Consider the following 9770-nt stretch of genomic DNA (forward strand, 5'->3'; position numbering starts at 1 on the left):
TCTGATAAGAGAAATATCTGAAATATTTCTAAACTGAAATATCCCTACCTCAGTTTTAAGCAGGTGGACAGCTGTGAGCTCACTTGTCTCTTAAGCTTAGTTATGAAGGAGTATCAGAAGTAAGCGATCTGGGGAAGCTGTGCTTCATTTAAGGGTGACACAACAGTACTTATCAACATAAATAATTTCTGAACATCATTATACAAGCTCTTCTACTGAATTTTAAAGAGCTAAAGCACGTATCTCAAGTTTTATTGCCTAGAGATGAAAATATGTGCTATTTTTCTGATTTGAGTCTTAGTAAAAAGTAATATGTACAAAATACTTTCCCGGGTACTTATCTGTTGGTATTTCTCTTATCAGGGAATACTGTACTGCTCTCAATGGCCATTTGCAGCAGCTCAAGGAATGGCTGGTGGCAAGGCTCTCTGTTAGCTTGCAGCTACCTAAGCCTGATCGACTTGGTCTAATACTAATTCCCTTCATAACTTTGTACTAGAAGGATAAATCCTTTCTGTGCCTGTAGAAGCTCACAAGAGTAGGGAAAACAAAGTTCCAAGACCTGCTTTTCAGGCTTTGTGTTTGACTGCTACGCGTGAAATGACAAGAGTGCAAGCTGGGGTGTTCCAGGCTGCTGTGCTCTGTTTTTCAGGCGTTACTGGAACCCATTTTGGAAGTGTTTTCTGACAGTGATACCATGTTGTTTGATTGCTTTGCACTCACAGCAGCTCAAAGCTCTGCACAGAAGGATGGTAAAAGTGTTTTGATTTTTCACTTAGGCACCCAAATGTACAGGTTTTTTTCCCATCTCTGAAGACAGTTGAACCTCAGCCTTTTGGTTTTCAAACATGGTTCCCTTGTTTCAAAGTGTTGAAAATGGTTGGCCCCAAACTCATTAAAAACAACTTTCTAACTCGGCAGCTGTTGGTGCTGCTTTTCCTCACATTGTCAATACAAATGAGGGCTGCCTGAAAGCAGCTGGAACAGAGTTCCCCTGCACTCCTTGCAGGTTCTCTCCTGGTACTTCAGTTCCACTGAATTTATCTTATTCATTAGACCTGCTTTCTCAGTAGCCTGCCTGTGCTGAACACCTCTTAGCAACTGTAATTACTTTAAAAAAAACCCAAAAAACCCCCACAATTTCTTTCTTGTTGCAATTGAGACTTTGCATTTAATTCAAGTCTGAAGCACAGCACCCTCACAAACAGCATTTGGGATGGTGACTGGGGAATGTCTACTGACAGTAGAATTCCAGGGTGGCACCCAAAAAATTACTGCAATGAAACTTTGAACAAACATAATCATTTTAATGGATGCTTTGTTCTGCCAGTGTATTTACATCTCTCAGTGTTGAGATAGAGTATCTTTGCTGCTTGTTGCTTTTGTGGCTCTCTTTTCCCCTCAATACTCTCCCATATTCTCCGCCTTCACAGGCACTGCACCCTCATGGATCCCTTTAAAAGCCTGTCCAGTGTCTTCTGTCTTGGCTCCCTCAACCAGTCCTGGCTCAGACCTTGAGTCTTTTCCAGGGCTTGGCACACAGCAAAGGTAATCAAGGATGGGATTCAATAAGAAGCCAGGCCAGACTGCATGGATGAGGGCCAGGGCCCAGCCAGGTGATTGTCCTGCCCAAACACTTGCTGTCATATCTGACCCCTCCAACCTCCTTCCTTGTCATCTTCCCATACTTGTTCCACCCTTATCCTTCCCTTCCTGTGTCTTTGGTCATTTCTGTAAACATCTTAGAGTAAGATTTGTTCAGTCCCCCAAGCTCCCTCAAATACACCTTTAATTTCACACTAACCATGTTTTCTCCATCTTAGCAGTTACAATATTGAGGCAGATCCTCTCAAAGCCAGAGTAGCTCCTTTAATGGCCATCAGTCAGTGCCTGGCGAGCTCTGGCTTCCCTTACTGTCTCTCTAATCACCTGCTCATTAATGGTTGTGTGCCCGTGTGTTTTCAGTCACTGTTTTCCTCGTTATTTGTTATTCCTGTGACATGGAATAACCAGACAATTTACTGAAGCAGAAAGAGGAGGGGGAAGGGGAAGAGGAGGGAAGAAGAGGACGGGTTCAGGGAAGGACGAGCAGGTTAAAGAGTCAAGCACATAGATGCATCAGCATTTTGCCAGCAATCTCGTGCTCACAGAAACCTCCTCCCCTGCTGGCAGCTCTTGCTGGTTGGGGAAGTAGGATGTGGTCCCAGCTCCTCGCTGCAGATGTTCCTCCTGCCTTGGCAGGAGCATCCAAATACCTCATCCAAGTGAGAGCTGTCCTGCTCGGGTGGATAAACTGCTGCCAGCTGCTTTGGGGATGGAGCAGAAAGCAGGGGGACTGGATATATGGCAGGCTTTTCATGTTTGCCCGGGGTGTCTAGAGGATGTCTGCTGTGCCGTCCTGGGGAGCATCCCTGTGCCAAGTACACGATGTTCCAGCCAGGGCTGGGATGTGAGCGAGGAGGAGCCAGCAGGTGGGCTGTGAGTGCGAGGAGATAAGTGCTAGGATGCTGTGCCTGGAGAGATGGGCTGGAGCCAGGCACGGGGATGTGTTGGGCAGTGTTTCTGGAGAAAAGGGCCTGGTGTCCCTGAAGATCAGCTTCTTTCTGTGGCTCTGGCTTCCTGAAGCTACAGACAGTGGAGCTCTTGCTCTGTGGTGATTACAACCTGCCAACTCCTACCCCAGCCTCCCTGAGATACATGTCCAACTTGTTCAGAAGGAACTTGAGTCACAGCCCAGAAGGACTCCTCTTCCCTCCACCGAACCCTTCAGAAAGGAGGAGGCCTGTGGACCAGAGATGAAAGATCACTGTTTGGAGGAGATGCTAATTAAAAACATGAACTATCTCATTGATAGCCTATCACTCACAACTTTGGCCTCAGCAAACGAGAAAGATTACTACACCTGCAACTACAAAGACAGAGATTTATTTAAACATCAGTGGATTAATATTTTGTCAGACCAAAGCAATATTTCAACAGAGAAGATATAGATAGATAGATAGATAGATAGATAGATAGATAGATAGATAGATGACAGACAGACAGATGTGAAGGAGGAGTTCAGAAGAGTTGTTTAGAAGAGATATTCATTGCCATAGAATGTGCATTGCAAACAGATTATTGAGAATGCAAGGCAACAGAAACAAAACTTAAGTATGTTTAGACAGTAAGAAGACATTAAAGTATCACTGGGAATCTTAGGAATAGCTTCTCTGTCATTTACAATCTTACCATTTATATCCATTACGTGGGAAAAACATCACACCAATTGTTCATAATTACTGCTTTACTATATCAGAGCAAGGTAGTAGGATCCATCTATACCAGATGAAATAATTTACCATCTGTAGCTGAGGAGGATGTGAAACATGACCTGCTAAATGCAAACACTTTAAGTTCAGAAATCTGGGGTCATGTACACTTCCATTCTTAAGACCAGTAGCTCAGTACTATCATTTCACTAATTTTAGATCTTAACAAACTTTGGAAAACTGGAGAGGTGCCAGAGGACTGATGGAGGGTCAACATGAACCCGTACTTAAAAGAGAATGATACTAGCCTGGATAAACAGACTCTAATCAGGGATAAATTAATGAAGTGGTTACACTGGGACTCTGTCAATAGAGGTTAGTAAGTATTTTCCACTGTGCTTCACTGATCAGACACATCTTGTCTGATACAAACAAGGTGGATACAGCGATGTAAGACAGATACAGAGCAGGCAGAGGTTTTGTTTCTGGGACATTATTTTACTGCCTGAGGACTAACACAGTTTCCAAACACTGTCATCAGTCTCAGCCCAGAGTTATCTGACTATAAGCAATGACTTGTGCTGTATGAGACCCCGAGAAGAGAGTTCACACCCTCTCACTTGGCATGGAGCCCTCTGCCCTCAGACTTATGGTGAAATCCATAAACTTTAGCAAGATAACAGCTCCCTGGTGCAAAGAGGATTTGCATGACTTGCTTTTCAATTCAGAGGCTGTAGCCACTGCAGGTTTTGAATTGCACATGCCCATGGAGAAGAAAAAACCTGCGGCTGGGGCAGTGCCAGCTGGAAACATTTCAGCACAAGAGGCGGCAGTCTGGATTTCAGGCAGATGTTTTAGTCAGCCTCTGGCTAGCCATTGTTTAACAGAGCATGTGCCTCAGGAACATTGAGTTTTGGGAAGAAAATCTCCTTCTCCTGGATGTGCTTGGCTGTCAGGTAGCCTTGAGGTGGCTTGGGAAGATGGATGAGGCACACAGACCCTCGCTGCTGGTGGGATGACCTCTCAGAGCGTGCTTGCTGTGGGCAAAGAAGGTTTTTCATCTCACCTCTCTGCAGAGAATCACAAACCCCTGCATTTCGAGGCTGTGGTAGTGCCAAAGGGGAGCTTATGCACATACTAAGGAAGGACAAATAGCTGCATAATTTTCTTTTCTGTTCATCCCACTGTGGAAAGCTTAAATGACAAGATGGAAATCCTGCCAAATCAGGAGGTGGTACTGCTGCTGTGTGTCCTTTTGCTATTCAAAGTGGCTCTTTTCTTCTTGAAGATCAGTACCAATGCAGATTTCCCTGTGATGTTCCTGCCACCCTTGGTGAGGTGAGGGGTGATGTGTGACTTGCAGATGCAGCAGATGAAGGGCTGTTTTGCTGCTCAGCTGGTGTGTAAGGACCGGTGTCACACCGAGCTCTATCCTCTGCTCTTCAAAGGGGTGTTTTGAAGCAGCCCCACAGCTGCTGCCCCATTTAATGTCTGCCACCAGCTCAGAGGAGCAGTTGGTAAACTGCTTATACATCTATCAGAAGCCCAGGAGGGAAATTTGCATTGTATATGCATACACGTGCATATATTAATGAAATGTTTATCTTTTTGAAGATATTTTTTCTCAAAAATAAAAAAATATTAAGGAAAATTTTCTCTAAATCTACCGAATGTTGACTGCTGAGATTTTGGAGCATGAAGGAGTAGATGGGAAAGCTTCTGCAATTCATTAAGTAAGAAAATATAAAAGAGGGAGAATCCACAATCCTCATAAAACTCAAATGCTGAAAAATCCACAGGAGAATGAAGATTATAATGAATAATTCAGACAATACATCCTTGCATGAGAATGTTTCAGCTTCCTCATTTGCTCAGTCACTCATCTGATCTCCAAGAGCCAAACATGAATGTGGAAAAAGTGAAATAAATAGTTTTTCAGAACTGTTTGAAGCCCTCTGCCTGCATTCCAGAGCTTGGAGGGATGCCAGGGGCTGAGGTTTGCACAGGATCTGTGTGCTCGTGCCTCCCTCTGCTGACTGCTTCCCAGGACCTCTCTCTCCTTGGCTACAAATCATAAAAGGCCACAGTTGTTTTCACCCTCCTGTTGGGCTGCTGTTCCTCCCCATGGCCCAGACAATGACAGTAAAATCCAGGGAGCTGTTGGGTACGGGCTGCTCACACCAGCCCCAGCCCCACAGTGACAGTGGGTGTCACCCCAGCAGCCCTGTGTTCCCTTTGTGGCATCTGCCCCATGGGTCCCAGTGCCACTCAGGTTCTCCATTAACTCTAAATTAAAGCATCCTTGTTTAGGGCAAAAACTCTGAAAGTTAAGGCAGAGACTCAGGGGAAGTTACCATAAACTGAGAGATGCAGGCAGAGACCTTTGGCTACATCCCTAGATTACACCTGGGGTATACTGGAAATACTTAGAAACTTCCTGTCCTCTCAGCAGAACATGTGCCCCCAGCAAAGGCAAGAAATGTACAATCTCAGCATGGCAGGATTAACAGAAAATCATGCCCCTTGCTCTGGGGGGAGCACGGCTGTCCTCGAGCTGGTTGTCCCTTGATGATCTGCCAGAGTCGGGTGACCCTTTCTGTGGAGGGAGTCAAACCCAGCTCTTCTGGGATGATGGAGAGGGATCTCAGTGTTGTAAACGTTTTGTCCATTTACTCCTCTTCCAGAGTATTTCCTCAGGTTGGGGGGCTGATAGAGATGAGATTAAAATCGGTTCTAACAAACCAAGTTTGTTAGTCAGGTTTCCTTTGGACAGTGAAAACAGCTCCTGGGTGCCTCAGAAGTTTTGTGTTGTGGAAGCTGTGTTAGAAAGCTCTGAGGAAACTGCTATCCTTTCAAAATAAAGTGTGCCAAGTGGAATGGCCCCATGGCCATTGTGCTGGGAGCCGAGGGCTGATTTAATAGTGCAAAAGCCAATGCCCAGGCTGTCACCAGTAATGCTGTGTCGGGAAGGAGACAGGAGCGCAGGGTCTGCTCTTGCTGGAGCCGAGAGCAAGATAAATGGCAGCAGAAAGCCTCTGCTACCAAAGAGCTATGGAATAAATTGATGCATTAGAAGCCCCAGCACATTAGATTACTAGAAAGGACACAGAGAACATCAGGGAGCCAGGTCAGTGAGGGGCTGAAGGCAGCACTGCCTGCCCAGATGAGTTACTGACCTCCACCCTGGGACTCCAACAGCCAGCCGGTGAGGTACAGAGGCTGCAGCATCAGTGACAGTGATATATAATTAGCCTTGGGATATACTGAAATTTTCATATTTGTGCTGAATTAAACCTTCACCCAGAGTACAGAGAAAAACACATGATAACTTTTAATATAAATAAAATATTAGACAGGAGAAAGCATATAGTCTTTTATAGTCTATGGTGCTGATGTTCTGAAGAGACTCCAAAGCTCTCTGCAATTTATGGGCCAAATCTATTTCTAGGAAGTAATGCCAGGAATATTTTTGAGGAAGGAGAGCTAAAGCTCAGCATGTAAACCTTGGAACTGCTGTAACAGATGCAGCCAACTGTAATAAATGTAAAACACACTAAATTAGACCGAGGGAGTCATGTCCAACCTGAGCAGTACAAATCCTTCCAATGTTAAATCATCCAAGATTTCCTTTGATATTACTTCCTCTATTAAATAGCAAGTTGTTTTTTATTTCAGACCTGAGAAGCATAGGTACTTTTCACTGAAGATTGATATACTTACTTTGAATTGTAGAAAGAAGTGAATCTTTTTGGTCTGTTACATTAGTGGCTCAATCTGACTCTCTCATCAAATTAGAGCTGCTGTCTACAAAGTGATCACATCACCCAGGAAGCACTTTGATGCATGAGTGGTCCAGGTGGGAGAGATGTAGGTTGGTTAAGTGTAGAAGATGTGTAGCACTTGGAAAACAAGATACTATAGCAAAGCATGGGCTGAGAAACAAGTAAGTCCCCTGTTCCAATATTCCCTGATTATTGATTCATTGATTGTTATGCACAAGTAACAATTTGTGGTTTTCAGCAAGTTTTGCCTGTGTTTTGCATTTGTTCTCAGTTATTCAGTGGATGTTGGAAGAAGGTTATGTCTCTTTGTCCCACCGAGCCGTAACTCCAAGTTTAAATGAGGCAGGGCGCTCCCACAGTCACCCCCTCCAGCACTGCCATGCCCCACCCAGACCCTACAACCCCCTCAGTATTTAATCTGGGCACAGCCAGAGCCTGCTCAGGAAAATAATTAACACACAAGTACTGAAAAATGAACACAGAACCAACTGTTCTGTAGGTCAAGAGCACTTGTGTGTCAGGAAGCCACATCCTTCACACCATGGGATTGTTTTTTTACCAAGTGGCTCAAGAGGACATAAAGAGTCTGGAGACCCTTCTTTCCCAGGGAACTCTGTTCTTTCCCCTCTGGGAACAGAGGGTTACAGGAGGCCTTTGTGCCTTCCCACCCAGCACTTCAGCTCAGGACACAGTCAAGCTCATTGAAGCTGTGATGATTTTCCAGCCTCTCTTGAATTCCATACTTTTCCCCTTTGGAGCTGGGATGATTTTCCAGCCTCACTTGAATTCAATACTTTTCCCCTTTGGAGCTGTGATGATTTTCCAGCCTCTCTTGAATTCCATACTTTTCCCCTTTGGAGCTGGGATGATTTTCCAGCCTCACTTGAATTCAATACTTTTCCCCTTTGGAGCTGTGATGATTTTCCAGCCTCTCTTGAATTCAATACTTTTCCCCTTCGAGGCGGCGGCGCTTTGGTCTCCGAGCCTGTTGAGCTCAGAGATGGAGTGCTCCAGCCCTGTGTGCACAGCACGGCCCCAAGGCAAAGCGAGCACTTGAGAGCTGAAATGACAGAAATGTTTCACAAGAGCAGCTGATTTCACCGGGCTCTTGCTCAACAGCTGGGGAGCTCCCATGAGCCGTGGCCTGTGGCCTACAGGAGGACCTTGGTGACAGGAATTGGAGCCACCAACAGAACAACTGCTCTGACTGCTCATATCTGCAGCTGGTGTTCTTCTTTCTGATCTTCTCACCTCCAGACCTGGCCTAGAAATCTTTTCGATCCAGCAAGAAGGAATTTCTCCTAAATTCCAGTGGTATTTATGGGAGTTTGTCTCTCAGGGGCAAAAAGCCCCCTGGAATTCCAGGAGGAGGTGCATGGCAGGGAGAGCAGGGTCAGGGGGAAACCACAGAGCTCATTTGAACAAAAAACTTACAATCTGTCCTGGAAGCCACAACATTTAATACGTCTTAATTGGTTTCTTTTCATCCTAAAATGCACTTGGAGAAAGGTTGTATCCATGATGGTCTGGGGGACATCCAAGAGGAAAGCTATTTTCTGAGACCAAGTAATATAAATAGAAAAAATTAAATTAATTAAAAAGTAACAAAACCCACCGAAACCAATATAAATTAATTTAAATAAAAAACGAAATGAAAATGTAAGTAAAATATAATTATAAAATTAAAATAGATAAAAATAAATTCAAAAATGACAATAAAATTAATGCCCCCAGGCTTTCTCACACACAAACCCATCAGCAGCTCCAAAGCAGCAGCAGCAGCAACAGTATATGGGATAACTTTGGCTAAGAAATGTATACAGCAAAAGTGTTTTACTGCCACCAATCCTAGCTCCAGGAATAATCCCTCTCTTTTATCTCGTTTAAGTGGGTAACTCATGTAGGAGACCAAGAAGAGCACATGTGAGTTCATTTTTCAGCTCTAGCAGGATCAGATGTTTATAAATAAATAAATAAATAAATAAATAAATAAATAAGCCCCTAAAAAATAAAGTAAAATAGAATAAAGTAAAATAAAATAAATTACAAAATAAGAAAAATACGACAGCTGTAAAATAACGGTTAGGTTGGACATCAGGAAAAGGTTTTACACCCAGAGGGTGGCTGGGCACTGGAAGAGGCTCCGCAGGGCAGCACTCACAGCGCTGAGCCTGACAGAGCTCAGGAAGGGTTTGGACAACGCTCTCGGGCACAGGGTGAGGTTTGTGGGGCATCCTGTGCACGGCCAGGAGTTACACTGATGTTACTTTTGGGTCCCTTCCAACTCAGGATATTCTGCTTCTGAGGGTAAAACATAATAAAGGGAAACACAATAAAAGGAAAAGAAAAAAGAAAATAAAACGTATAATAAGAAAAATCAAATCGAATCGAAACCAAATCAAATCAGGCTCCTTCCTCCAAGCTGCCATCATCATCCTTAATGAGATTTGCTCAAATACCGCAACTTTGTTGAGCAACAAATCGGCGCAGTCAGCGGCGGCGCTGGCCCCGCCCCGGCGGCTCCGCACCCGCGGGGCTCCCGGTGCCGGGGCCGCTCCCGCCGCTCCGCCCCTGCCGTTCCCGTGCCCGTGCCCCGCCCCTGCCGTGCCCGGTGCCGTTCCCGGTGCCGTTCCCGTTCCCGGTGCCGTTCCCGGTGCCCCGCCCCCGCCGTTCCCGTTCCCGGTGCCGTTCCCGTGCCCCGCCCCCGCCGTTCCCGGTGCCGTTCCCGTGCCCCGCC

Source organism: Motacilla alba, chromosome 1A (assembly GCF_015832195.1).
Source record: "Motacilla alba alba isolate MOTALB_02 chromosome 1A, Motacilla_alba_V1.0_pri, whole genome shotgun sequence".
Lineage (NCBI taxonomy): Eukaryota > Metazoa > Chordata > Aves > Passeriformes > Motacillidae > Motacilla > Motacilla alba.